Source organism: Phyllobates terribilis, unplaced genomic scaffold, assembly GCF_046119375.1.
Source record: "Phyllobates terribilis strain yellow unplaced genomic scaffold, ASM4611937v1 Scaffold_3__8_contigs__length_932513732, whole genome shotgun sequence".
Taxonomy (NCBI): Eukaryota; Metazoa; Chordata; class Amphibia; order Anura; family Dendrobatidae; genus Phyllobates; species Phyllobates terribilis.
In genome coordinates, this window is record NW_027362763.1 from 433,970,423 (window position 1) to 433,997,164 (window position 26,742).

Here is a 26,742-nt window from a genome sequence, read left to right on the forward strand (position 1 = left end):
TTTGTGGGCCCACCTTTCACTGCAATTAATGCTGTAAGTCTTTTGGGGTAGGTCTTTACCTTCTTTACACATCTAGAGGCTGAAATTGTTGCCCATTTTTCTATGCAAACTAGCTCTAGCTCAGTGAGATTGTATGGAGAGTGTGAACAGAAATTTAAAGTCTGGACACAGATTCTCAATGGGATTTTGGTCTGGACTTCAGCCATTCACACACATAAATATGCTTTGATCTAAACCATACCATTGTAGTTCTGGCAATATGATTAGGGTCTTTGTCCTGCTGGAAGGTGAACCCAGTCTCGAGCTTTTTACAGCCTCTAACAGGTTTCCAGAATTGCCCTGTATTTAGTTCCATCTTTACATTAACTCTGACCAGCTTCCCTGTCCCTACCCCACAGTCTGATGCGGTCATCTTCTTCCATATGCTAGAGATTTCTTATGGCTTGCTTTACAAAAAAAAATGGCTTTATTCTTGCCATTAGTCGATAAATCCAGATTTGTAGAGTATACGACTAAGGCCAGAGTCACTTTACCGTATAACGTGGCCGAGTGCTATGCGATAAAACATTGCATAGCACTCGGACCAGTGTTATTGTATGGGGCAGCTCAGATCTGCGATTATTTTCTCATGCCGATCCGGCATGAGAGAACAATTGCAGCATGCTGCGATTGGCAGTGAGACTCAGCTCACACGCATCCATACAAGTCTATGGCCGCATGTGAAACATCGGACTGCACTTGAATATCATCCCAGTGAATTCCGATATACTCTGAGACAGGCAATGGAGGAGATGGAGAAATTACTTTTTCCATCTCCTCCATACCTGTGCTCCGATTCATTCATGCGAGAGGATCGGTGCACAGTAGCATGACATTCAGTTCTCACTCGCAGCAGAGCTGGAGACGAGGGTCATTACCATTTGGCACCTGATGGTCTCACATCGGATGCCATAGGCTAGTCTGTTTCTAGCCTAATAGTTGTCCTGTGGACAGATTCTCACACTTGAACTGTGGACCTTCAGCTCCTCCAGAGTGACCATGAGCATCTTGGCTGCTTCTCTAATTAGTGCTGTCCTTGCTTGAGATGTCACTTTAGATGGAAGGCCATGTCTTAGCAGTTTTGCATTTTAGATTGAACAGTGTTCTGTGAGATGTTCAGAGTTTGGTATCCATGGTTATGACCACTGATCTACTGAGTTAGCTAGTTGCTAGTGGTCGTAACCATAGATACCCAAGGTCCTGCAATGCCTGCACATGAGGAAAGAGACATAGCAAATCTGAAACTATACTGCATTTCTAATTGGAGGAATTTGCTGCTACTACTACTGCTGCTACTGCTGCTGCTACTGCTACTACTACTACTACTACTACATATTGGGATAGGATCTTGGAGATGGGACTACCCCTTCAGGCATGTAATCCTTTAAATCAATGTTTTTCTCCAGCTATGGTCTGTCCCCTCTTTTTTTGATAGTGCCAGCCCTCCCCCCATCTGACCCAGATGTTTTTAAATTAAGAGGAGACTGTTGAAACTGCAAGTGGGATTCTGCCTTTTTTTGCTCAGTCTGAGAACATGTGGAAGGTGAGTTTTTCAGATCTACTCACTTGGTGTTGGTGCTGTGTGGTGGCCATTGGTCCTGTGGTGGAGTGCCTGTGGGCTGGTGTGACGTGAAGCCATGGGAGCTCTGCCTTGCAGTATGGGTGTTGTGGGGCACCAGGTCACTTTGGTGGTGGTTGACGCATGGTGCCGCACCTTTTAGACTAGGGATCCACTGAGAGGTTTGTCATGACGTGGTAGTGGGCTTAATACAGTCTGATCAGAATGTTATAAAACAGAACATGAGGTTCTTAGTTTAACTTTTTGCCCAGTGGCTTTAGATCAAGGTATGATTTTAGGATGTGAGGTCCATGTCTTTTTCTACAGCTATGGTATCTCTAATAGAACGTGTGACTTGCAGGGTACAGAATTTCAATGGAGTAACTGAGGGAGCAATCTCCTTCTGTCAAACTTCTTATTTGCAACAGCTGCTCTTGACCATGGCATGTAAGGAATTAATTGAGCTGCTGCAAATACTATCTCTGATAGCAGGGGAAAACGAGCTCTGTTTGTCAGCAAAAGCCCCGGGATCAGTCCCAGTGTCAAGATTTACTGGTTTTTAAATGTCATAATGGAAGGTGTTATGTCGATTTGAAAAGCTTTGACAGGAAGTAGTAGAGATGATGTCTGAGCATCAGGAAAAATATGCAATGCTAAAGAAGTTGTCCACTACTTGGACAACCCCATCTTATCCGCCACACTTAGCCCCAATGAAATAAAGAAGCTTACCCTCACCTCCCATGTTGGCGCCATTCCTGTGGTGTCGGCACTCGCTCTCCCCGGAGCTGCTGTTGTGACACGTGACCCCGGCGCCCATTCAGTGAGGGTGTCACTGTCCCAGCCTTCTGTTGAATTGAACATGAAAAGGAAGTGAGAGCACGGCCACAGCCTTGACTTCCTCTTCATGTTCGATTTGTCCGAAGGTGGGGACAGTTAAGCCAGCACTGATTGGCGCCGGAGTCACAACAACCGCACAAGAGCCCTGGGATTGCTGACACCGCTGGAACGGCACCAGCTTGGGAGGTGTAATGCACACGCCCGGACTGACTGGCGTGTGCGTGTTTATGTAGTGATTCCACTGTGCCATGAACCGGAGAGTGCCTGGAGGGGCGTAACTAAGTATCTGCCCGATCCGACCAAGGTCGCACGACGGCATACGACGCCAGTGCACCAGGGAGGAACCGAGCAGAGGAACCAGGGTCTACTCCAGGTCAGACTCCGGACACGGCTGTTGACCCACACCGGGGAATACAGGAACAGGCAGACTAGAGCACAAGCTGGGTAGGGTCCAGTACAGACTGGGAGACAAATTCGAAACCGCAGACGCGGTAGACAGAGCTGAGCAAAGCGAAAACCGCAGACGCGGTGGACAGAGCTGAGCAAAGCGAAAACCGCAGACGCGGTGGACAGAGCTGAGCAAAGCGAAAACCGCAGACGCGGCGGACAGAGCTGAGCAAAGCGAAAACCGCAGACGCGGCGGACAGAGCTGAGCAAAGCGAAAACCGCAGACGCGGCGGACAGAGCTGAGCAAAGCGAAAACCGCAGACGCGGCGGACAGAGCTGAGCAAAGCGAAAACCGCAGACGCGGTGGACAGAGCAGAGCAAAGCGAAAACCGCAGACGCGGAAGGAACAGGGCTCTGTTCACACGGAACAGACTAGAAGGGAAAGGCAGAACCAGATACCCACAGGGTACTTGCAGAGAAGTAGCGAGTGGACCACAAACTCACAAACGGAAGTACAGTGACAACGAGCAGGAGTAGGTACGAGTTCAGACTCTGCAGATAAAGGAAAGGAACGGACATAGAGAAAAAACAGGTAAAAGATAGGAGAGAGTTCAGACTGGAACTGAGTGTACGGAGGAGACCGACACTGCAGCGGGATACAGGAGCGGGTCTGGGAATACGGCCCCCAGAGAGGCGGGACGAACAGGCAAGGAGCGTGTTCAGACTGGCCTGGAAATACAGCCTCCAGGAAGGCGGAACGAACAGGCAAGGAACGAGTACAGACTGCAGGTTAGGGTGCACAGATAGGACACAGTACAGACATGGGAACAGATACTGCAAGACAGGTAACATAGACAGGACCTGGCATGTCAGAGACAAAAGCCAACTGACAGGGCAAGATGCTCAGGCATGGGTTAATGGGGCAGCTGGTTTAAATACCAGGTGACAGACAGCAATAGGCTGAGGACGCACAAAGGGTGTGCCTGCAGCAGGTACAAAAAGCAGGAAGTGATCGGGCGCCGCCCATAAGCAGCAGACACAGAAGCAAACAGACAGCATGGAGGGAAGCCAGAGAGACACCCTGGACTGGAGATCAAGTGCGCGCTCTTGCACAGTGGGAGATGGACCACTATGCAAGGACGCCGCCAGGTATGTTACAGTACCCCCCCCCTTACGCCCCCTCTTCTTCAGGCCTGCCAGAATGTTCCGCAGGGAATTCGAGGGCCAATCCTTTACTTCAAGTAGATCACTTCCACTGTCCACTGGAGAAACTGGTCTCATCTGGGTAGCTAGGATGCTACCTCCTATCCAGCCATCGTCAGCAACACACGAAACAGGTGGAGTACCAGGAACAGCACACAGGGAAGTCTCTCTCCACTTATTATCAGGTAGCACCCCAGAGGGTTCAGGAGACAACTGGAAGTCCTCCGCCGGGTTGAAGGAGTGCAGAGACTCGGGGGTAACCTCTGCTTCGGGGTACATCTTGTCAAACTCACAGGATGAAATGGGCGAGGTATCAGGTACAAGGTGTAGAAAAGTCCGTTACCTTGTTATCTGGTGGTACCCAGGAGGATTCAGAAAACAACTGGGAGTCCTCCGCCGGGTCGGAATAGTGCAGAGACTCGGGGGTAACCTCTGCTTCGGAGTACACTAGGTCGGACTCGCTGGATGAAGCGGGCGAGGTATCAGGTACCGAATATAGAAGAGTACCTGTCCATTCGTTATCAGGTAGCACCCCGAAGGGTTCAGGAGACAACTGGAGGTCCTCCGCCTGGTCGGAGGGGTGTAGAGACTCGGGGATAACCTCTGCTTCGAGGTACATCTTGTCAAATTCACAGGAAGAAATAGACAGGTTATCAGGTACAGGGTGAAAAAAAGTCACTGTCTCTTTGTTATCTGGTGGTACCCCGGAGGAGTCAGGAAACAACTGGAGGTCCTCTGCCGGGTCAGAAGAGTGCAGAGGCTCGGGGAAAACATCTGCTTCAGAGTACACTAGGTCGGACTCACTGGACGAAGCAGGTGAGGTATCGGGTACCGAGTATTGGAAAGTCTCTGTCCATTCACCACCAGGTGGCACCCCGAAGGGTTCTGGAGACAACTGGAGGTCCTCCGCCTGGTCAGAGGGGTGTAGAGACTCATGGGTAACCTCTGCTTCAGAGTACACTAGGTCGGACTCACTGGACGAAGCAAGCGAGGTATCAGATCCAGGATATAGGAAAGTCTCTATCCATTCACCACCAGGTGGCACCCCGAAGGGTTCTGGAGACAACTGGAGGTCCTCCGCCTGGTCGGAGGGGTGTAGAGACTCGGGAGTAACCTCTGCTTCGGAGTACACTAGGTTGGACTCCCTGGACGAAGCGAGTGAGGTATCAGGTACAGAGTATAGGAGAGTCTCTGTCCTTTCGCTACCAGGTAGCACCCCAAAGGGTTCTGGAGACAACTGGAGGTCCTCCGCCTGGTCGGAGGTGTGTAGAGACTCGGAGGTAACTACCACTTTGGGGTACCCATTGTCAGGCTCACAGGACGAAGCGGACAAAGTATCGAGTACTGGGTGTAGAGAAGTCTCTCTCCATTTGTCATCGAGTGGTATCCCGGAGGATTCAGGAGGCAACAGGGGGTCCTCCGCCAGGTAGTAGAGGTGCACAGACTCTGAGGTAACCACAGCTTTGGAGCATCCTTGGACATGCACACCGGTTAAAGTGGGTGAAGCATCGGATGCCGGGTGCAGGAAGTTCTCCTGTGTGGAGTCTGGATGGGCAGAAGTCTCTTCGGGCAGGAGAACTGGTGCACTACCCACGCACATTACCCGTTGGGGCTTCTCCGGGATACAGGGAGATGAAGCTTCAGTAGGGACTTCAAGGTTGGGGTCAGGAGGTCTCAGGGAGGACAGACCCTGGCGTGACGGCTTGCCTCTACGCCTAGCACGTCTGGACTGCCTCTTGAGGTTGGGAGAAGTATTCCGGAAAGCGTAGTCACCCTGTGAGGATTCTGGGTGGGCAGTAGTCTCATTGGGCTGGAGGACTATTGCGCTACCCACACACATTACCCATTGGGGCTGCTCCGGGATATTGGGAAGTGAAGCTTCAGCAGGAGCCTCCGGGTTAGGATCATCAAAGACCATTAGAAAGGCCACCAGGAAGGCCATTAGGTCCAGGAGGATCGGATCCTGTGTTTCATATAGGGGGTTGATCCATTCCAAGGCATCACCCGCCAGGTAAGACATAATGAATGCCACCTTAACCCGATCGGTGGGAAAACATAGAGGGTAGAACTTGAAGTGTAGCATGCATTGCTCCACAAATGCACGACTTTGTCTTGGATCCCCATAATAACGTAGCGGATCCGCAGGAACGAGAGCAGATAGATCCATCTGGACGGGTGCGTAATTCGCCTGGAACTCAGCTAAAGGGAAAAAAAAATTTTTATTTATTTATTTTAATGCATGTATTCGCTGGAAAACTTCTCAGAGAGCGAAGGCCGTGGGGCTCAACGGGAACCATGGCCTGAGCATGCTGTAATGCACACGCCCGGACTGACTGGCGTGTGCCTGTTTATGTAGTGATCCCACTGTGCCATGAACCGGAGAGTGCCTGGAGGGGCGTAGCTAAGTATCTGCCCGATCCGACCAAGGTCGCACGACGGCATACGACGCCAGTGCACCAGGGAGGAACCGAGCAGAGGAACCAGGGTCTACTCCAGGTCAGACTCCGGACACGGCTGTTGACCCACACCGGGGAATACAGGAACAGGCAGACTAGAGCACAAGCTGGGTAGGGTCCAGTACAGACTGGGAGACAAATTCGAAACCGCAGACGCGGTAGACAGAGCTGAGCAAAGCGAAAACCGCAGACGCGGTGGACAGAGCTGAGCAAAGCGAAAACCGCAGACGCGGCGGACAGAGCTGAGCAAAGCGAAAACCGCAGACGCGGCGGACAGAGCTGAGCAAAGCGAAAATCGCAGACGCGGTGGACAGAGCAGAGCAAAGCGAAAACCGCAGACGCGGAAGGAACAGGGCTCTGTTCACACGGAACAGACTAGAAGGGAAAGGCAGAACCAGATACCCACAGGGTACTTGCAGAGAAGTAGCGAGTGGACCACAAACTCACAAACGGAAGTACAGTGACAACGAGCAGGAGTAGGTACGAGTTCAGACTCTGCAGAAAAAGGAAAGGAACGGACATAGAGAAAAAACAGGTAAAAGATAGGAGAGAGTTCAGACTGGAACTGAGTGTACGGAGGAGACCGACACTGCAGCGGGATACAGGAGTGGGTCTGGGAATACGGCCCCCGGAGAGGCGGGACGAACAGGCAAGGAGCGTGTTCAGACTGGCCTGGAAATACAGCCTCCAGGAAGGCGGAACGAACAGGCAAGGAACGAGTACAGACTGCAGGTTAGGGTGCACAGATAGGACACAGTACAGACATGGGAACAGATACTGCAAGACAGGTAACATAGACAGGACCTGGCATGTCAGAGACAAAAGCCAACTGACAGGGCAAGATGCTCAGGCATGGGTTAATGGGGCAGCTGGTTTAAATACCAGGTGACAGACAGCAATAGGCTGAGGACGCACAAAGGGTGTGCCTGCAGCAGGTACAAAAAGCAGGAAGTGATCGGGCGCCGCCCATAAGCAGCAGACACAGAAGCAAACAGACAGCATGGAGGGAAGCCAGAGAGACACCCTGGACTGGAGATCAAGTGCGCGCTCTTGCACAGTGGGAGATGGACCACTATGCAAGGACGCCGCCAGGTATGTTACAGGAGGAGAGTATAAGCTTTTTTATTTTATAGGGGCCAAACATTTAGATCAAGAAGGGGTTGTCCAAGTAGTGGACAACCCCTTTAAGAATTTGAGGGCCTCTGACAAAGGCTAAATTGGGATGGTTGGGATAAATTGCTGATTTTCAGTGGTGACTATACACCAAAAGGGCATGGAAGAACTAATGTTGCACAAATTTCTGAAAAAAGTTAATGTTGATTATGATAGAAAGATTCTACTGTGGAGTTGACATGCAGATTCCTCTCAACTGCTGCATTTACCTACAGTTGGCACATGAAAATTATAGAGGATAATGGAATATTGAAAAATGTCTTGTTTGATGAATGATATTTTCTTTTATATCATGGATGGCCAGGTGCATAACTTACCCGGGGAAGAGATAGCACTAGGAAGGTAATTCAACAGAGGCAGTATGATGCTCTTCATAAAGTTTTTCTGGGAAAGCTAGGGTTCTGGCATTATCAAGGACATTACTCTGCTACATACATCCTATCTAAACATTGTTGCAAACCAAGCTCACCCCTTTCATGGAAATGGCATTCCAGAATATCAGGGACCTCTTTTAGAAGGTTAATGCAGCCTGCCAAACTACAAAAATTGTTCAGGTATGGCTTCAGTAATTTAACAAAAACTTCAAGTTATTGCCTTTGACTCAAAATTTCAAGATCTCAAAAACAAATCTCATCCATCAAGGGTAAGTGCACATACGTATAAAAAAAAATTGTTAAAAGTTTCATCTAGAAAAATGGGCCGATTTTTTTTTCTCACTTGTCATCCGTATGCAAATTTTTTTTTTTGCAGAAGCTATTAGTCATTTACAAGACCATTTACAGTTTCCTAAATTACAGAATTGCAATGTATCCATAAAAATTGGATGCTATACTGTGTCTCCACTCCATGCGGCATCCAATATTTTTTGGGCACCCACAGACTGGGATGAGCAAGTCTCATCTGATTTACGGGAGAAAATAGTGCATGCTGTGTTTTTATTTCACATGCATATTTGGTCAGTAAAAAAAACAAAAAAAAACGCTCATCTGCACTGCCCTTTTGAATAACATTGATCCGAGTGCTGTCCTTTTTTTTCACGGACAGCACTTGGACAGAAAATACGGTTATGTGAACGAGTCCTAAAAATCCCAAGGATATCAAGAAAATGAACATGTGCTCACACTGACATCAATAATAAATTTGTATGCAGTAATTTTCTAGTAAATTATGCAGGCTAGGCAGGCACATTTTTTTTTTCCATTTAAAAGCAACTTGCCAAAACTTTCACCACTAAAACTAGTGGCATAGCTGGATAAAATGAAGCTTGTTTTGTAGTACTACAACCCCTGGCAAAAATTATGGAATCACCGGGCTCGGAGGATGTTCATTCAGTTGTTTAATGTTGTTGAAAAAAAAGCAGATCACAGACATGACACAAAACTAAAGTCATTTCAAATGGCAACTTTAGGGCTTTAAGAAACACTAAAATAAATCAAGATTAAAAATGTGGTACTCAGTAAGGGTAATTTTTTTCAGACCAAGCAGAGGGAAAAATTATGGAATCACTCAATTCCGAGGAAAAAATTATGGAATCACCCTGTAAATTTTCATTTACAAAACTGACACCTGCATCAAATTAGATCTGCTCGTTAGTCTGCATCTAAAAAGGAATGATCACACCTTGGAGAGCTGTTGCACCAAGTGGACTGACATGAATCATGGCTCCAACAGGAGAGATGTCAATTGTAACAAAGGAGAGGATTATCAAACTCTTAAAAGAAGGTAAATCATCACGCAATGTTGCAAAAGATGTTGGTTGTTCACAGTCAGCTGTGTCTAAAATCTGGACCAAATACAAACAACATAGGAAGGTTGTTAAAGGCAAACATACTGCTAGACCAAGGAAGACATCAAAGAATAAAGACTTAAAGTAATAGGTCTCCAAAACTGGAAATGCACAAGAATACAAATGAGGAATGAACGGGAGGAAACTGGAGTCAATGTCTGTGACCGAACTGTAAGAAACCGCCTAAAGGAAATGGGATTTACATCCAGAAAAGCTAAACATAAGCCATCATTAACACCTAAACAGAAAAAAACAAGGTTACAATGGGCTAAGGAAAAGCAGTCGTGGACTGTGGATGACTGGACGAAAGTCATATTCAGTGATGAATCGCGAATCTGCATTGGGCAAGGTGATGATGCTGGAACTTTTGTTTGCTGCCATTCCAAAGAGATGTATAAAGATGACTGCATGAAGAGAACATGCAAATTTCCACAGTCATTGATGATATGGGGCTGCATGTCAGGTAAAGGCACTGGGTAGTCATTACATCTTCAATAAATGCCCAAGTTTACATTGATATTTTGGACAGTTTAGAAGACACATAAGGTCAATGTAATGGCCTGCAAATAGTCCGGATCTCAATCCAATTGAATATCTTTGGTGGAAGTTGAAGAAAATGGTCCATGACAATGCTCCAACCTGCAAAGCTGATCTGGCAACAGCAAATCAGAGAAAGTTGGAGCCAGATTGATGAAGAGTACTGTTTGTCACTCGTTAAGTCCATGCCTCAGAGACTGCAAGCTGTTATTAAAGCCAGAGGTGGTGCAACAAAATACTAGTGATGAATTGGAGTGTTCTTTTGTGTGTTTGTTTTTCATGATTCCATAATTTTTTCCTCAGAATTGAGTGATTCCATAATTTTTTCCCTCTGCTTGGTCTGAAAAAAATTACTCTTACTGAGTACCACATGTTTTATCTTGATTTCTTTTAGTGTTTCTTAAAGCCCTAAAGTTGCCATTTGAAATGACTTTAGTTTTGTGCCATGTCTGTGATCTGCTTTTTTTCAACAACATTAAACAACTGAATGAACATCCTCCGAGCCCGGTGATTCCACAATTTTTGCCAGGGGTTGTATGATGTGCAAGTGCTGGAGACACAATTATTTTTTATTTACTATGCTTATATAGCACCATCATATTCCACAGAGCTTTACAAATATTAACATCACTGTCCCCATTGGGGCTCATAATTTAAATTTCCTATCAGTATGTCTTTGGAGTGCGTTTAGGAAACCCACACAAACACTGGGAGTACATACAAACTACTTGCAGATGATGTACTTAAAAGGGTTGTCCAGGTTTGGCACAAAAGTCTGCAGTCACTCTTTGTGACTGAAGACTTGTGAATCCTCACATTGCACACAGTGCCTGCTGTCAGGATTCTTTCATGCCACGTTCTGACTAGATGTACGCGGTCTTTCTCATTTTCCTTTTATTGGGGGCGATCACGCACGTCTAGTTGGAATGTGGCAGAGAGTATGAATATCACATACTTGCAGTCACACGGCTGCCCACATCTAGTCATACCATACAAAATAGTTAACAGCTGACATTTCTCACATGTTTACTTTATGACTGCATCATTTTTATACATTTATTTTTTGGGAATATTAGATGACTTAAAAGTAGATTTGGTGCGAAACGATTCACATGACCTGGTCCATCGTCCAGAACAGTAATCTCTGTCCAGTGGATGTTAGATGTGAGAAGAGCCTCTTACCTGATGGCAGCCGTGGCTCTTATGATTAGCCGACCTGGTGAACAGTCACGTGTGCGTTGAAACTATGACGTTACGCCAGGCTGGCTAACCAAAAGAGAAGTTGCAGATTCCATCAAGAAAGAGTTGGTTCTCATGGTTCCCATCCAGTGACCAGAGATTACTGTTGTGGCTGATGGAGCAGGTCGTGTTAATTGATTTGTACAAACTACACTTATATAAGTTTACCAAAAGTTTTTAAAAATATGTAGATTCGGAGAGTCCTCAGTGGTTGATACCTTTTAATGGCTAACTGAAAAGATGGTAACAAATTGCATGCTCTTGTGTCGGTACGCTGAGTTTCCCCATAGATATGCATTAGATGCAGAAAATCCGCAGGCACAAAACGCACATGAGTCTTTAGTGCATCTCCGAGGCGGAAACTCATCAAAAAAGCATGTAATCTTCACATGACTGTATCAATAAAAGTTTTGTCAGAGCCAAATACCAGGAAGTATCAAAAACAAAGCAGCTTTATTTAAAGCTTAACATACAAAGAGACAAAAAAAAAGCAGCATCAAAATCGCGATAAAACCCATGTTAAAAAAACACATGCAAAAACGCAATGAAAAAACACAAGTAACCCAATTTAAATAACATCAAAACCTCACCAAAAGCTCATTGTATTCAAAATAGTATTTAGAAAGTCTGTTAACCCTTCAGGTACTTCACAGGTTCTAACGCAAAGGGGAATAAATACATTAAAAATTACATTTATTTCCATTAAAATGTAGCTTTAGCCTCAAATTTGTGATTTTCAAAAGTGGGAATTTAAAGAAATTATGTAAAAATGTATGGGTGTTTTTTTTCTCCAACATATGTAATACCCTATATGTGGCCATATACTACTGCTTGGGCACAAAGCACGGCTCAGAAGGTAATGAGCACCATTTGGAGGGAAAATTTTGATGGAATGGTTTCCTGTCACCATATTGTATTAACAGAGCCCTGAAAGAACTAGTACAGAGGAAACCCTCCCCGGACTGACCCCATTTTTTGGAAACTCAATGTATTTGTTAGGGGTGTAATGTATTTTGACCCAACAGTGTCTTCAAGAAATTAATGGGAAAAAAGTGACTATATATATATATTTTGTTCACAATTCAGATTCATTTATTTTTTGTGATGTTGACTTTGTGGTATAAGTGATATATTAACTTCATTCTGTGGGTCACTACAATTAACAAGATATCTAATTAATATTATTTTATTTATTTTTGCACATTAAAAATAGTATGTAAAAAAACAATTTTTTTCGTTCTCATACTCTGAGAAACAAAAGCGTATTACTTTTCTATTGACTGAGCTGTATGAGGGCTTATTTTTTGACGGACAATTTGTAGATTTTATTGGAACCATTTTGGAATATATGTAAATTTTTGAATGATTTTTATTCCATCTTTTGTGAGACAAGGAGACGTAAAAATAGTAATTTTGGTACAGTTTATTTTTTGTGTGTTCACTGGGTTGGATAAATAGCATACTCACTTTACAGTTTCGATCATTACAAACTTGATGATACCAAATGCGTACAGTTAATTTATACTTTATCAATTTTTTACAATTATCCAATTTAAAAAAATAAATAAATTAAACATTGCTGTGCTGTAAGAGTTATAATTTTCCATACTTTTTCGTTAACCGCTATGTTGGATCTTTTTTTCCACGACAAACTGTAGTATTCATTGCTACCATTTTAGGATGCATCAGACTACGGTAATAGCTTTTTTTTATTTTTTTAGGTGAAATGGTCATAAAGCTGCAATTCTGGCTTTGCTTATTCTTTCTTTGTTTTTTGCCTTTTTTATGGTGTACGGGGTGGTATAAATAACATACTTATTTAATAGTTTGGGACAAGGAAATGCCAAATAATGTATAGTTTATTGAATAAAAAAAAAAAAAAAAGTTAAAAATGTGTATCGCTATAGTCTTAGAGCCAGAAGTTTATTATTTTTTCCGTAGACTGGGGTATATGATGAACTGTAGTTTTAACTGGAATTATTTTGGGGCTTGAGACTTTTTCATTGCGCTTTATTTAATTTTATTAAAAATTAGAAATTAAAGCATTTTCTTTTTAAGCTATTTACCAGGACAGTAAAATGACAAGCTAGTTTTATAATTCGGGCTGCACAATATCAAATGTGTATTTTCTTTCAATAATAAAGGACTTGAAAAGTGTTAAAGAGAACCTTTCACTTTGTTATGTCTTTTTTTGCTAACGGCTGTAAATACTATGGTTCTTGTGAATCTCCTTTGTTCCTGTGTCTATCTATTGCAGAGATATAGCCCTCTCTTCCCTGCATGGGAATCTAATTTTTTTTTAGATAAATGGGAGAAATCCTCAAATCCTCACTGGAATACTAATCTAGTATTGGGGGGTGTGATCATCAACTCTTCTCTGTGGGCATCTTCATGAGGATCACACCTCCTTGGATAGCAGGACTAGATTTATTTACAAGGAATAGAAGACCATATTTCATGATCGGACAGGTGCAGAAACAAAAGAAAACCAACAGACTCACAAGAACAGTGGCATTTGGACCAGGTAAAAAATTTACATATTCATGATAAGTAACAAGTCCTCTTTAAACTGAAAGCTCACTATTTAAATTTGTTTGCATAAGTTTTTGAATTTTGTTTTACAAAATATCAGTTTAAAATGGAAATAAATGCTATTGTGAACACAACCTAATAGTTAGCATTATATTATTATGACTCATATCATTATAACTCCCCAGCAATTTTATAGCTGTGTTTTGTTTCATCCCAGCTCAGTTGTATCTATATATTTTAAACCCTTGCATTATGGGCAGCTATATAATGCAACCCTATATAAGAGATGTACAAAGAATACAATTTCTATTGAAGTGACCAGGAGTACAGTGATATACTAAGTAAATGCCTACTTTGACAAACTGCGGAGTTAGATCCCCCTTCCACCTCCGCTCCGACTTATATTGGCTGTCTATATTATCTATGTGGGCAGAATTTCTTAAGTATCTGATGATATACAGCTTCACACTGCTTTCTCTGCCTTCTGCTTGTAAGGTACAGGGTAGAAGCCTATCACAAGCAGGAGGCAGTGGAAAAGGATACATTGCATTTCATAAGATATACTGATACTAGCGTGAGAAACTGGGGAGCACTTGCTAGATATGGGACAGAGTAGACCACGTGCAGTGCGAGACTAGATGAATTTATGTGAATTGTTTGTTTTATAAAGGTTAAAAATCAATGACAAGGCATGAAAATGGTAGATGCACCATACATGATACATCAAACAGGCATAGAAAAGAACCTCTATATTAGCCATTAATTATTGTCTCTGTGTACTATATAGACAAGAAAATAAATGTTGGCAATGCTTTTTTAATTTTGGAGCAATTTTTTGCGTCAGATGCATTTAGCGGAGTTTATTTAAAAGATTTAAACATGTCAGGAAGTCTTTATTTGTGTGGTATAATTACTGTTGTTTTTTATTGAAATAAATGAGTGAGCAAAAATAGATTGCATCTGGGACAAGGAGGCAAGATCTAATTTTAGAAAATAAGGTCTTGTTGATCAGCCTTTGCTTAGTCGATCATAATTTTTCAAGTTTAGTGTAAAGTTCAGCAGTGGAAGTCAAATATATGAAATCAAGCACATTTTTAAAAAAAAAAATTATCTGAATCTCTAATTTTGTAATAGTTTTGGTGCAAAAAAACATTTTTTTTAATGTAAAGATGAAAAAGATTTTTTCATACACATGACATTCTGCTGGTGATGCTCCTTTTACTCAATGTTATACACAAGCAAAACATAGAAAATTCAATTTGTTGATGATTCAGCAAATCCAAGTCTTGAATTCAGTTTGCAGTGAATGAACAACAGGCAAAGCATGTGATATAGATCAATGTTCTACTCAATGGAGTCTAAAAATACGGATCTATAATAAAACTCTCATGACTTCGGTGTGCAGAATACAGATCCAAATCTGTGCGTCTAAACTGTATTGCCTTCTATGGGGAGAATACATATCTAAAATCGATACTGTTGTATCCAATTGCCTTTTTTACAAATATGTAATATATACAAACATGGCCAAAAGTGTTGGCACCCTTGAAATTGTTCCAGAAAATGAAGTATTTCTCCCAGAAAACTATTGCAGTTACACATGTTTTGTTATACACATGTCTATTTCCTTTGTGTGTATTGGAACAACACAAAAAAAACATAAAAGGCAAATCAGACATAATTTTACACAAATCCCCTAGAACTGGCTGGACAAAATTGTTGGCACTTTTCCAAAATTGTGGGTAAATAACTTTGGTTTAAGCATGTGATGCTCGTTCAAACTGACCTGTGGCAAGTAACAGGTGTGGGCAATATGAAAATCACACCTGAAACCAGATAAAAAGGGGGGGGGGGGGGAGGAGTTGACTCAATCCTTGCATTGTGTATTTAGAGTCGACTAAATTATATGTAGAGAACAAATATTCATCTTACAGTTCTTGATTTCTAGACTTATTTGACTTCTAAGGGGGGGCATATGAATCGATTTTCTCTTTTTGTTGGCAGTGAAAACTGAATTATTTGGCATCTGAATACCTCTACTTAAATGTTCCCAATGTGCTGCATAACAACATCTCACGTGAGCACTCCAGACTATCAGTGGTCCCTAATAGGCTGTAGCCTTCACAATTCTTCCAAAAGAGTGGAAGAAAAGAATTTCCTCCAATAGTGGACAAACCCTTTAATACTGATCTTTCTTTTAAAAAAAAAATATATATACATATATACAGTACAGACTATGAATTAACACATGTGGAATTATATACTTCCGGTGACTACCTCTTGAAGCTCATCAAGAGAATACAAAGAGTGTGCAAAGCAGTCATCAAAGCAAAAGGTGGCTACTTTGAAGAACCTAGAATATAAGACATATTTTCAGTTGTTTCACACTTTTTTGTTAAGTATATAATTCCACATGTGTTAGTTCATAGTTTTGATGCTTTCAGTGTGAATGTACAATTTTCATAGTCCTGAAAATACAGAAAAATCTTTAAATGAGAAGGTGTGTCCAAACTTTTGGTCTGTACTGTAATATATAATTTTTAACTTTTAACTCCCTTTGTGCAAAATAACCTTCAGTATGTTAGGTGTATAAAAGGGAACATTATAAAAATACTTCAACAAAATGAACAGAAAATGTTCCTTACTTTGTTACAAACACATAAAAAAACAGACAAATATCCTTTTATCATTCAGAATCTATTAGCTCATGTGTGAAGACAGGAAAGAAGAAATGGAGCAGTTTAAGGTCAGCTGGAGATGGTAGTAGAGGTGTCATCAGCATTAGGCACTCCCCTTTAGTGTCTATATACAAACACTACAATAAGCAGTTTGCTGTGGATGATCCACTTCTGCATGACTGTACAGATTCTTTCCAGGTCATTCACCCTGATTTCCTGAAAAACACCACAAACTTTAACAGCTAAGGACAGGCTCTTTCCTACCTCCTAGGCATGTGTCCCCAGACTGCTACAGTGAAACAATTACGTGTTTAGGGAAATCACAAGAAGCGATGTGTAACAATAAGATGAAAAATGGCACCATTCAATAAAAAGTAGGAATCAGTTTAATAATAGGTGTAGCGCAATCACATAAGTACTAATGACGATATAAGGGTTTCAAAGACGGAACGTCTGAATTAAAAAGTCAACATTTTCTAGAGCTGCGTAATATAAAATACAGTAAGGCTATGTTCACACGTTGCTTTTTTGCTGCATTTTTTATGCAAATGAAAAGTTGCGTTTTACGGTACCAGCAAAGCTATGAGATTTCAGAAATCTCATGCACACGTTTTGTTTTTTTTTCCTGACTGAATTGGAAAAGTGCTGCATTTTTGAAAACCGCAACATGTCAATTTTCACCCATAGAAAGCAATGAGTAAGGTATGAGGTTTTGGTGCCGAAAACTCAGGAACAACAGGCACTAAACTGTATTCAGTATGTGCAAGAGACAAACGAACCTGAAAAACGCAGCAAAAACTGTAGCAAAACCTGCTTTTTTTAAGCAGCTTCTTTACTGCCAAGAGAGCAGGTTTTTGCCTGCAGAAAAAAAAAAAACGCTGAAAAAATGAAACATGTGAACATAGCCTTACAGAGCAAATATTGCAGAAATCCAAACATCTAATAACATGCTCAAGAAAATAAAAACTAAAGTCTGAAAGTGGAGCCTAAAGTACTGTAGGAGTCTTATTTACATCTCAGTGAGGGGAAGGGCTGTGGAAGAAATCCCAGAAAAATAGCATGATGCATGCAACAGAGAGGAGAACAATACTCTCTTTGTTACAATCAAATGATGCAATTGTTCTGCACTCCATGCTGGAATGAGCCAAGTGCAATCAAGGTAAAGTCTGGCCAGTGCAGTAGTAAGCAGAGTAAGCAGCCATTGCTTTTATTTCTCGCTTTCCTTCCTTAAAGGGGCCTGTAGCAGTGAGATGAGCAGATAACTGACAGTCCCACATTCTTTCATTCACACTGTGGATGATTTGGAGAGGGCAGCTCAGGGCTGGAGCAGACATGTGAGTCAGCAGCAGCTGCCTGGAGGAAACTGCTGACAAGCCCTATTGTTCTTACATACACAAACCACTACACACACACCTACCTCATAAATAAAAGATGGGTGTATGTAAATTGGACATCAGGAACACCTCCACACTCACAGTTCCTGTTTTCCAACTCAAGGTCAAAATTAACCCCACGTATGCCATGTAGAGAGTAACATGCAAATCTATCCTTCTATATGCTTGTTGCCTTTGTGCCTTAATCTTCTGCATTGCTATACATCCTAAAAGAACAACAAACAGGTAATATAGGTAAATGAACAGCACTTTTATTGTACATTCTAAAAGGCAATTATTGAACAAAAACACTATTTGCTTTCAGCAATTCCAAACAAATAACACATTACACACAGACTATACTGGCACTGATACACTTGGCACCATACAACCAACACACAATGAAATCAGTCTTTTCTAGCATGAGCTAGGAGTGAACTGGTATTCTGTAACAATCAAAACACTGCTCTGGATTGTTGTCTTTTGTAACCTCAACACATCAGAATCACAAAACACAGAACTTCCTCTTTTTATTACCATGGGTTTCGGAAAGTGATACTCTGCACAGCGGAAAAAGCTGCATCTGTGTAAAGTGTGTAAACTGTATGGCAGGTTTGTTTTTCTTAACGAAGACACGATATGACCTGACTCATGGCTGAAAAGTTTAGTCTTTGCACTTACAGTGGGTACGGAAAGTATTCAGACCCCTTTACATTTTTCACTCTTTGTTTCATTGCAGCCATTTGGTAAATTCTAAAAAGTTCATTTTTTTTCTCAATAAAGAAGACTCTGCACCTCATCGTCACTGGAAAAAAACAGAAATGTAGACATTTTTGCAAATTTATTAAAAAAGAAAAACTGAAATATCACATGGTCATAAGTATTCAGACCCTTTGCTCAGACACTCATATTTAAGTCACATTCTGTCCATTTCCTTGTGATCCTCCTTGAGATGGTTCTACTCCTTCATTGGAGTCCAGCTATGTTTAATTAAACTGATCAGACTTGATTTGGAAAGGCACACACCTGTCTATATATGACCTCACAGCTCACAGTGCATGTCAGACCAAATGAGAATCATGAGCTCAAAGGAACTGCGCAAGGAGCTCAGAGACAGAATTGTGGCAAGGCACAGATCTGGCCAAGGTTACAAAAGAAGTTCTGCAATACTCAAGGTTCCTAAGAGCACAGAGGCCTCCATAATCCTTAAATGGAAGAAGTTTGGGACCACCATAAGTCTTCCTAGACCTGGCCGTCCAGCCAAACTGAGCAATCGTAGGAGAAGAGCCTTCATGAGAGAGGTAAAGAAGAACCCCAAGATCACTGTGGCTGAGCTCCAGAGATGCAGTAGGGAGATGGGAGAAAGTTCCACAAAGTCAACTATCACTGCAGCCCTCCACCAGTCGGGCCTTTATGGCAGAGTGGCCCGATGGAAGCCTCTCCTCAGTGCAAGACATATGGAAGCCCGCATAGAGTTTGCTCAAAAACACATGAAGGACTCCCAGACTATGAGAAATAAGATTCTCTGGTCTGATGAGACAAAGATAGAACTTTTTGGTGATAATTCTAAGCTGTATGTGTGGAGAAAACCAGGCACTGCTCATCACCTGCCCAATACAATCCCAACAGTGAAACGTGGTGGCAGCATCATGCTATAGGGGTGTTTTTCAGCTGCAGGGACAGGACAACTGGTTGAAATTGAAGGAAACATGAAAGCAGCCAAATACAGAGATATCTTGGATGAAAACCTCTTCCAGAGTGCTCTGGATCTCAGACTTGGCCGAAGGTTCACCTTCCAACAAGACAATGACCCTAAGCACATAGCTAAAATAACAAAGGAGTGGCTTCAGAACAACTCTGTGATTATTCATGACTGGCCCAGTCAGAGCCCCGACCTACACCCAATTGAGCATCTCTGTAGAGACCTGAAAATGGCTGTTCACCATCCAACCTGACGGAACTGGAGAGGATCTGCAAAGAATTTTGGCAGAGGATCCCCAAATCCAGGTGTGAAAAACTTGTTGCATCATTCCCAAGAAGACTCGTGGCTGTACTAGCTCAAAAGGGTGCTTCTACTCAATACTGAGCAAAGGGTCTGAATACTTATGATGATGTGATCTTTCAGTTTTTCTTTTTTGATAAATTTGCAAAAATTTCTACATTTCTGTTTTTTTCAGTCAAGATGGGGTGCAGAGTGTACTTTAATGAGAAAAAAATGGACTTTTTAGAATTTACCAAATGGCTGCAATGAAGCAAAGAGTGAAAAGTTTAAAGGGGTCTGAATACTTTCCGTACCCACTGTATATTGTGGGTAGACAAATAAAAGAAGATGGTATTTCACTTAATACCTCTCGTGAGTTCCCACAGTATTCATCACATTACTATGTGCATGAACCTTTAAGTCTATTTATGACCCTCAGGATACATTATCTTAAAGTCATATGATCCATACAGCAAAACTAATTGCGTGGAGACGTAAATCAATGCACAAAGAAACTAACATTTTTATAGTTTTTAGGAGTAGTTTTATGCAGATGCCTACAGAAGTATTGTCAAGTCACTAAAAAGATTGGCTCCTGGATTGTTCTAGCAGCTAAAGTCTACAGCAGTAACTTAGACATCATCTCTACCGCTACAGATGCTATTTCTGGGATTTTCAGTGCAGTGGGCGGTCCCATCAGTGATTGACAGCTATCCGTGTTTGCAGACTTTTGCAAAGGAAGGCTGTCAGTCACTGATAGGACTGCCCACTGGACCAGAGGATTAAATGATGAAAACACAAGTTATACTGAATCTTTTATCACAAAACTATACATCAGTCTGCTCAGCTCCCCCTGCTCTATAACATGGTGCCTGCAGAGGGGACTGCATTTTCATTGTGACAGGTTCCCTTTAATCCTGCGCTTTCTGTGACTTTTGGTCCAGTGGGCGGTTCTATTAGTGACTGACAGCTGTCTCCTTATGCAGATTTATACAAGGTAGGCTGTCAGTCACTAATTGGATTTTTGGTCCAGTGGGCGGCCCTATTGGTGACTGACAGCCTACCTTGTATAAGTCTGCATAAGGAGACAGCAGTCAAGTCACTAATAGGACTGCCCACTGGACCAAAAGTCACAGAAAGAGCAGAGGATTCAATGATGAAAAGACAAGTTATACTGAATCTTTTCTGGTAAAACTACATATCAGTCTCATCAGCTCCCCTGCTCTATAACATGGTGCCTGCAGATGGGACTGCATTTTCTTGGTGACAGGTTCCTTTTAAATGATGAAAACACAGGTTATACTGAATCTTTTCTCACAAAACTATATATCAGTCTGCTCAGATTCCTATGCTCTCTATCACATAGTAGCAGCAGACTGGGCTGCATTTTCATGATGACAGGTTCCCTTTAATGTTTAGAAGACTCTGGCTGAAGCTCTAGTTCTAGCATCTACCTATAAATAATGGCAAGTAAAATAAGTGAAATAACATCTGTACACTCTGAAGAAAGGATCCTCGTGCATTAGTAAAAGACCTTGCTTCTATGAATAACTTATATCCAGTTGCTAGTGTCGGCATATATTAATTATTTATTATGTATATCATTATCATTTACAATAAACTTCAAAATAAAGGAACACATTTATTTTCGTTACATGAATAAACCAAAACAAACAGACCAAATTCACACCTGCGTGTTCTATTTCTTCTGGTATAAATGATGGAATCTGAAAAGAGGTACCTAAGAGGGTCTCTGGCGCAGAAGTGAACAATCAGCAAGCAAAAACGAGTGTAAATCGAGGTAGAAGTCTCAGCTGAAATGCAGAAAGAACATTACAACCAGAACACTAGCAATGTGAGATAAATTATATCGTTTGAACATAATCTTTCGTGGTCAACGTGTTTGGGAGATCCGTTCCCATGTACATCTTTCTTCAACAAAAATGGTAACAGATCCCAGCACGAAAGAGATGGGAAACATTCCCTAGCATTGTCTTCAGCAATGTTTTGCCTTCTTTGTGCAGGAATCAAGGATGAAAGAACAAGTACAGCAGTGTCTAATGGCATATCTACGTCACTGAGCTCTGGAAATAGGACTTACTAAGTCATTATTAAGCTATTTTTTCTTAAAGAGGGGTACACACTACTTTTTTTTTTATTTTGTATTTTTTTGTACAATAAAAAGGAATTGTAATCTGATGCGTAAAATATCGGTTTGCACTACTTCTTAAAACACTCATTTGGGAATCAGATACACAGCGCAAGAAGTAGCTTTCAATTCTTGTGAAAGAACAAAATCTGAATAAGAAGATAGAATACTGAAAAAAAACGAATTCAGCGAACGAGCCAGTCTTTTAAATTGCTTTTAATGTGTCAAAAAATGTAAAGATAGACGCTAGTGTGAACTGAGCCTAACCCAAACATTTTTTAGGAAGTTTCTACAGTCATCGGACAGTGCGAATAATAGAAAGTATAAGCAACAGTGTGTGCAAACATGAGATAAATGGTGGTTCATGCAATAAATCTATTATATACAAGCATTTACAATAAGCAATAAATGAGTATAGAGCACTTTATAGAAAACATTAGCACCATATAAAAAATGACAAACACTAAATTAGTTGTTCACTTAAGCAGAACCATGATAACCCATTAAGTGAGTTAATTAAATATACCTAAAACCTCAACTATTGCACCCAATAGACATCACAGTTCCAAACACTTAGATATACATGCTTCATAATACCGACTGTGTGTAGTGTATAACAATGCTACATGGGGGCCAATAATAACATAAATGTACAAACACCAGGGTGAGTTATCTACAAAAATAAAACAAATCAAAAAGGCATATCATAAGGGTATAGTCACACGTGATAGATAAGGGATTTAGGATTTTAGACAAACAACTGGAATGTAATAATTATTTCAAGATGATCTAACATGAAGATTATAGAATATGTTATTTTTTACCTTTAATTATTTGAAAAAAACAAAACAAAAACTGTTTAAACTAATACTGTTGTCTGTGCATTATTTTCCCTATAAAAATAGATAATAGTGGAATAATTCATATATGGATGAAAAAAAAAATAAGTCGGTAACAGATAATATTGACATGTTTTGTAGAAAGACAGCTAGGATGAAAGGCACTACAGGTTAAAGCAGTTTGCACATAGAATTTCCTTTCTCTTTGTGATCTCAAGGCTTAGCATGATGACAAGGAAGAAGGAAGACCAATTTAGCTACAAAGCTTAGTCAGGCTTCTCAGCTGTGACCCGGCAACTATTACTGGGTTGAAGGTCACCCTTCATTTAGCCAGCATTTCAGCCCACAGTATGGCACACATCATGCCCTTTACAGGAGACCACTTATAGAGGACTGCTTGTAATTTGATGAACTCGGTTAAGGAATAAAGTGACTGGACAAATCTCATCTGAGAGCAATGGATGAGCCAGCACAAAGCCATAGCTGCTATTTTATAATAAACACTTGTCATGCAAATATTAATCTGACCAATTATAAACACACGACTACACAGTAAGCGCACATTCACACCGCTGGTAAGGAACGAAACAAAACAACTTTATGAAAGATGTGTGAAAATCTACAATAGAAATAGATCCAGTGCAGGTTAAGATGAAAATTCTATTGTTCCTACTTGTATCAATTTTTCATCCAGATAGAAGACTAGTAATCCATAACTATCACAACACAACATGGGCAGAGACAATAGTCTACGACGTACCATGGCAATACTATGTATACAAAAATCAACAAAACAAACAGATCTACAAAAACATGAAAAACTCAGCTCATATGAAACATTTTTTTTTTTAGTAAAAACCCTAAAATGTATTTCCTATATTTAATTAAAGTTGAAGCAAATTCATTATCACAATACCTGAGATAATCAATTTAACAACGTCTTATATGCAACGAAACCTATAATCAGGAGTAGTCCATAAAGGAAAAATAATGGAAAATTAAGAATTTATATTCATGCTGTTTCTTTTACATTCACGTCAGGAATACATTACAAACTGCAAGGTGTGAATCCAGCCTTACACTGCTATGTCATGGTGGATGTATTGTACAAATCAGTATGTACTGAACGAGTGTGTAAAAAATAAAACAAAGAACACTTTCACATAGACGTCAATGATTTTTAGCACAGATTTCATGCTTAAATTAAAGCGATGTATTACAGACACTATATCCACTTTCTAGGTCATGGCATTAACCTGCAACTTAGGAGGCTTCTTTTTTTATGAACGAAAGTGATGTGGTTTTTGTAGGAGAAAAAAAACGTGAAGAATTATCTATATCAGAACCGAGGACACATTTTGCTGATGAGGTTGTCACTGAGAGATGGATTCAATTTTTCCATCATGAATTCAACAAAAAAGGTTCTCCCTATGGCACTGCTGAAAATGAGACTACGGGCCAGATTTCTCAAAAAACAATTCTAGCGTTATATAAAAACTATAATTAATTGGTGCCACATCTGCGACATATTGGAAGAAATGTGACACCGCTCACGATCAATGGCTGAAATACTACAGACACAAGTGTTGTACCAGCCCCGACCTGCCACTCTTGCACTCCTCGTTCTTAAGACTTTCATAAATATGTCTGACAGACGTGACTAACACGCCGGGCCCCCACCACACCTCTTCAAACGCCCCTTTTGTAGGACAAAATTCAAAAGTGTATCAAGTGTCGTAATTGTTACAAAAATATCACAGTGATTTCATAAATATGAGACAGGTCACCTAAGACAGTGCCCAAGACCCTCTTACTCTTATTTTACAGCCGGAACACATCAATCAACCTGTTCCACTCTATGAGTCAGCTATAAATAGACAGCGCCAATTTAGATTGCATCTTAGACGTGCGACGTCCAGTTTGTAGAGGTACAGTAGTGGGATCTAGTAAGGGGCCAGTCCATTATCGGTGTATACGTGACACATTTACGTAGACTTGCTGCATCAGTGTACACTGTGATGATGTGTTTATCTGTGGCTGCTATGCCTGTCACTCTCTTACCAACATCTGTCAAGTCACCGTTTTCACATGTCGAGGTCTAGCACAGTATTTCCCATATCTGGATCACCTCCCTCAAGGCTTAGGCAACAAACATAAGGTGACCCTGAAAACGCTGAATAATGTACACAGCACTTTCCCTGCTGCTAATCACAGCCAGAGCCAGCAAATACGACACGTAACCCTGTGTAATGAAATATTAACCCGTGGAGGGAAGAAGAAACCAATCGGCACGCTGCACAAGCCCGCAGCAATACTAATGTGTGCAGCACTAGGAGGGCATACTTCCACCTAACAAATTGCACAACTACGTCCACATAGAGCTTATGAATGGAGGCACCTTCCAGAAAATTAAGAAGTGGCGTACACGTAAAAGCTTCCTATCCCATTCCTCGGTCACAGGGTACGTTCTCCGGAGTACACCACGGATACAATGTTCCAATGACTCTTTCCGATAAGTGACAACAGCGCACATGGGTCACGGCAAAAATTACACTGATTTTGCCGCACAAATTCATTTTTCCTACAATCGCGACCCATTTCGCTCCCAACTTTTGTAGAAACAATGCTGTTCCCCGGTTCTACCGAAACCTGTTTTTTTCAACAGCGTCAGTGTGTATGAGCGGCTTTGGCCATGCAGGGGTTAACGGCAGTACAAGAGGCCTCCAAATGTGACAGCTGTTTCTCCCTCTGAGCACAACAACAAGAGCCATGCTGGAGTTACGCACACAACACACCATGACAGCAACTTTCCCTCCATCCAGATCCTTTGTTGGACCGCCATATGGATGTGTAGCAGCCCCCCTCAGCCGCCTGTGACCCTGACCACCAAGCTTCTCCCCACACAGCTGAGCCTCCTCACACTCACCTTGTTTGCACTTTCAGTTCCTCCTGTTGTGTTTGCTTCTTACAAGCTCACCCCTTAGGGAGACATCACATGGCCATCAGCAGAGGCTGCTCCTTGTTGTTGTTGTTCCCAGGAGCCAGGGCTAGCTTCTCGCAGTCAGGATCCACCCCCAGCCCTTGTGTGTGAAGAGGAAGGAGTGGAGCTGTAGCCAGTGCCTGTGAGCTGGCAGTCCATGCACGTTGTGTACACAATCAGTGGCTTGTGTGTTGCGGTGTTGTGTGTGTGAGTGTGACCGGCTCTCCCCTCATCCTGATGGCAGGGCAGCGTGTGTGAGTGCTAGGTGTTTGTTGCTCTCAGCCTGGCCCAGCCCCCGGCAGCAGCAGCCTCCTTCTCCCAGCGCCTGCTGTCTATTGGTGGCTGACTTACTCGTTGCTGACATCTGCTGTGTGCTGCTGCTGCTGCTGTGTCACATAGTGCTGCTCATTGTCACAGGCAGCAGCACACTGGCCGCATTGTTTACAACCACTGATTCATGCTTTCATACAAATCCAGCTGCTCGGAGCATTCCTCCATGGCTCTGCTCCTGGATAGAAAACGCAGGGGGGAAGTAGCCACCGCTTTTCTGACGTATGTGCACGGAAACAAGACAAGTCACTATAGTTTATTGGCCTGTTTATCCTTCAGGGCACAGAAGGTACCGCTGTCTACACAGGACGATGCGCTGCGGAGAACGAGGGTTTCTGCGGACCAAAACATAATTTCACCCGACTGACAGTCATTTTGCTGATTCACAGAGCGAGCGGCAGCCTGTTTACACTGCAAGATTACACTAGTGTTTGATCAGCTTTCACCGTAGAGGTGCATTTCTTAAAGGGTTTTGTTACTTAAATGCTTGCAGTTGGGTTTCATTAAAACTATGCACCATTTGCCTCTTAGAGCCGCTGTATTACACTGTATGACCACAGCTCCACTATCAGTATTTGGTCAGTATTCAGTCAGTAATTTTTCTCAGGAGTGGGTGATAAATGCAGAATTGGTGACTTGTTTCTATTATACCTTTTCTCTGATTG

General features: G+C 42.0%; 1 protein-coding gene across 2 annotated transcripts in view; it reads right to left on the minus strand.

The window, feature by feature from the left end:
* The window catches only part of BACH2 (BTB domain and CNC homolog 2), a 302,749-nt gene extending 276,638 nt beyond the window's left edge, over positions 1-26,111 (minus strand). For both annotated transcript variants that reach the window (XM_073675711.1, XM_073675710.1), the window contains exon 1: positions 25,694-26,111. The gene's annotated coding sequence lies outside the window, so the exon portion shown is untranslated. The remainder of the gene's footprint in view (positions 1-25,693) is intronic.
* Between the last annotated feature and the right edge of the window lie 631 nt (positions 26,112-26,742).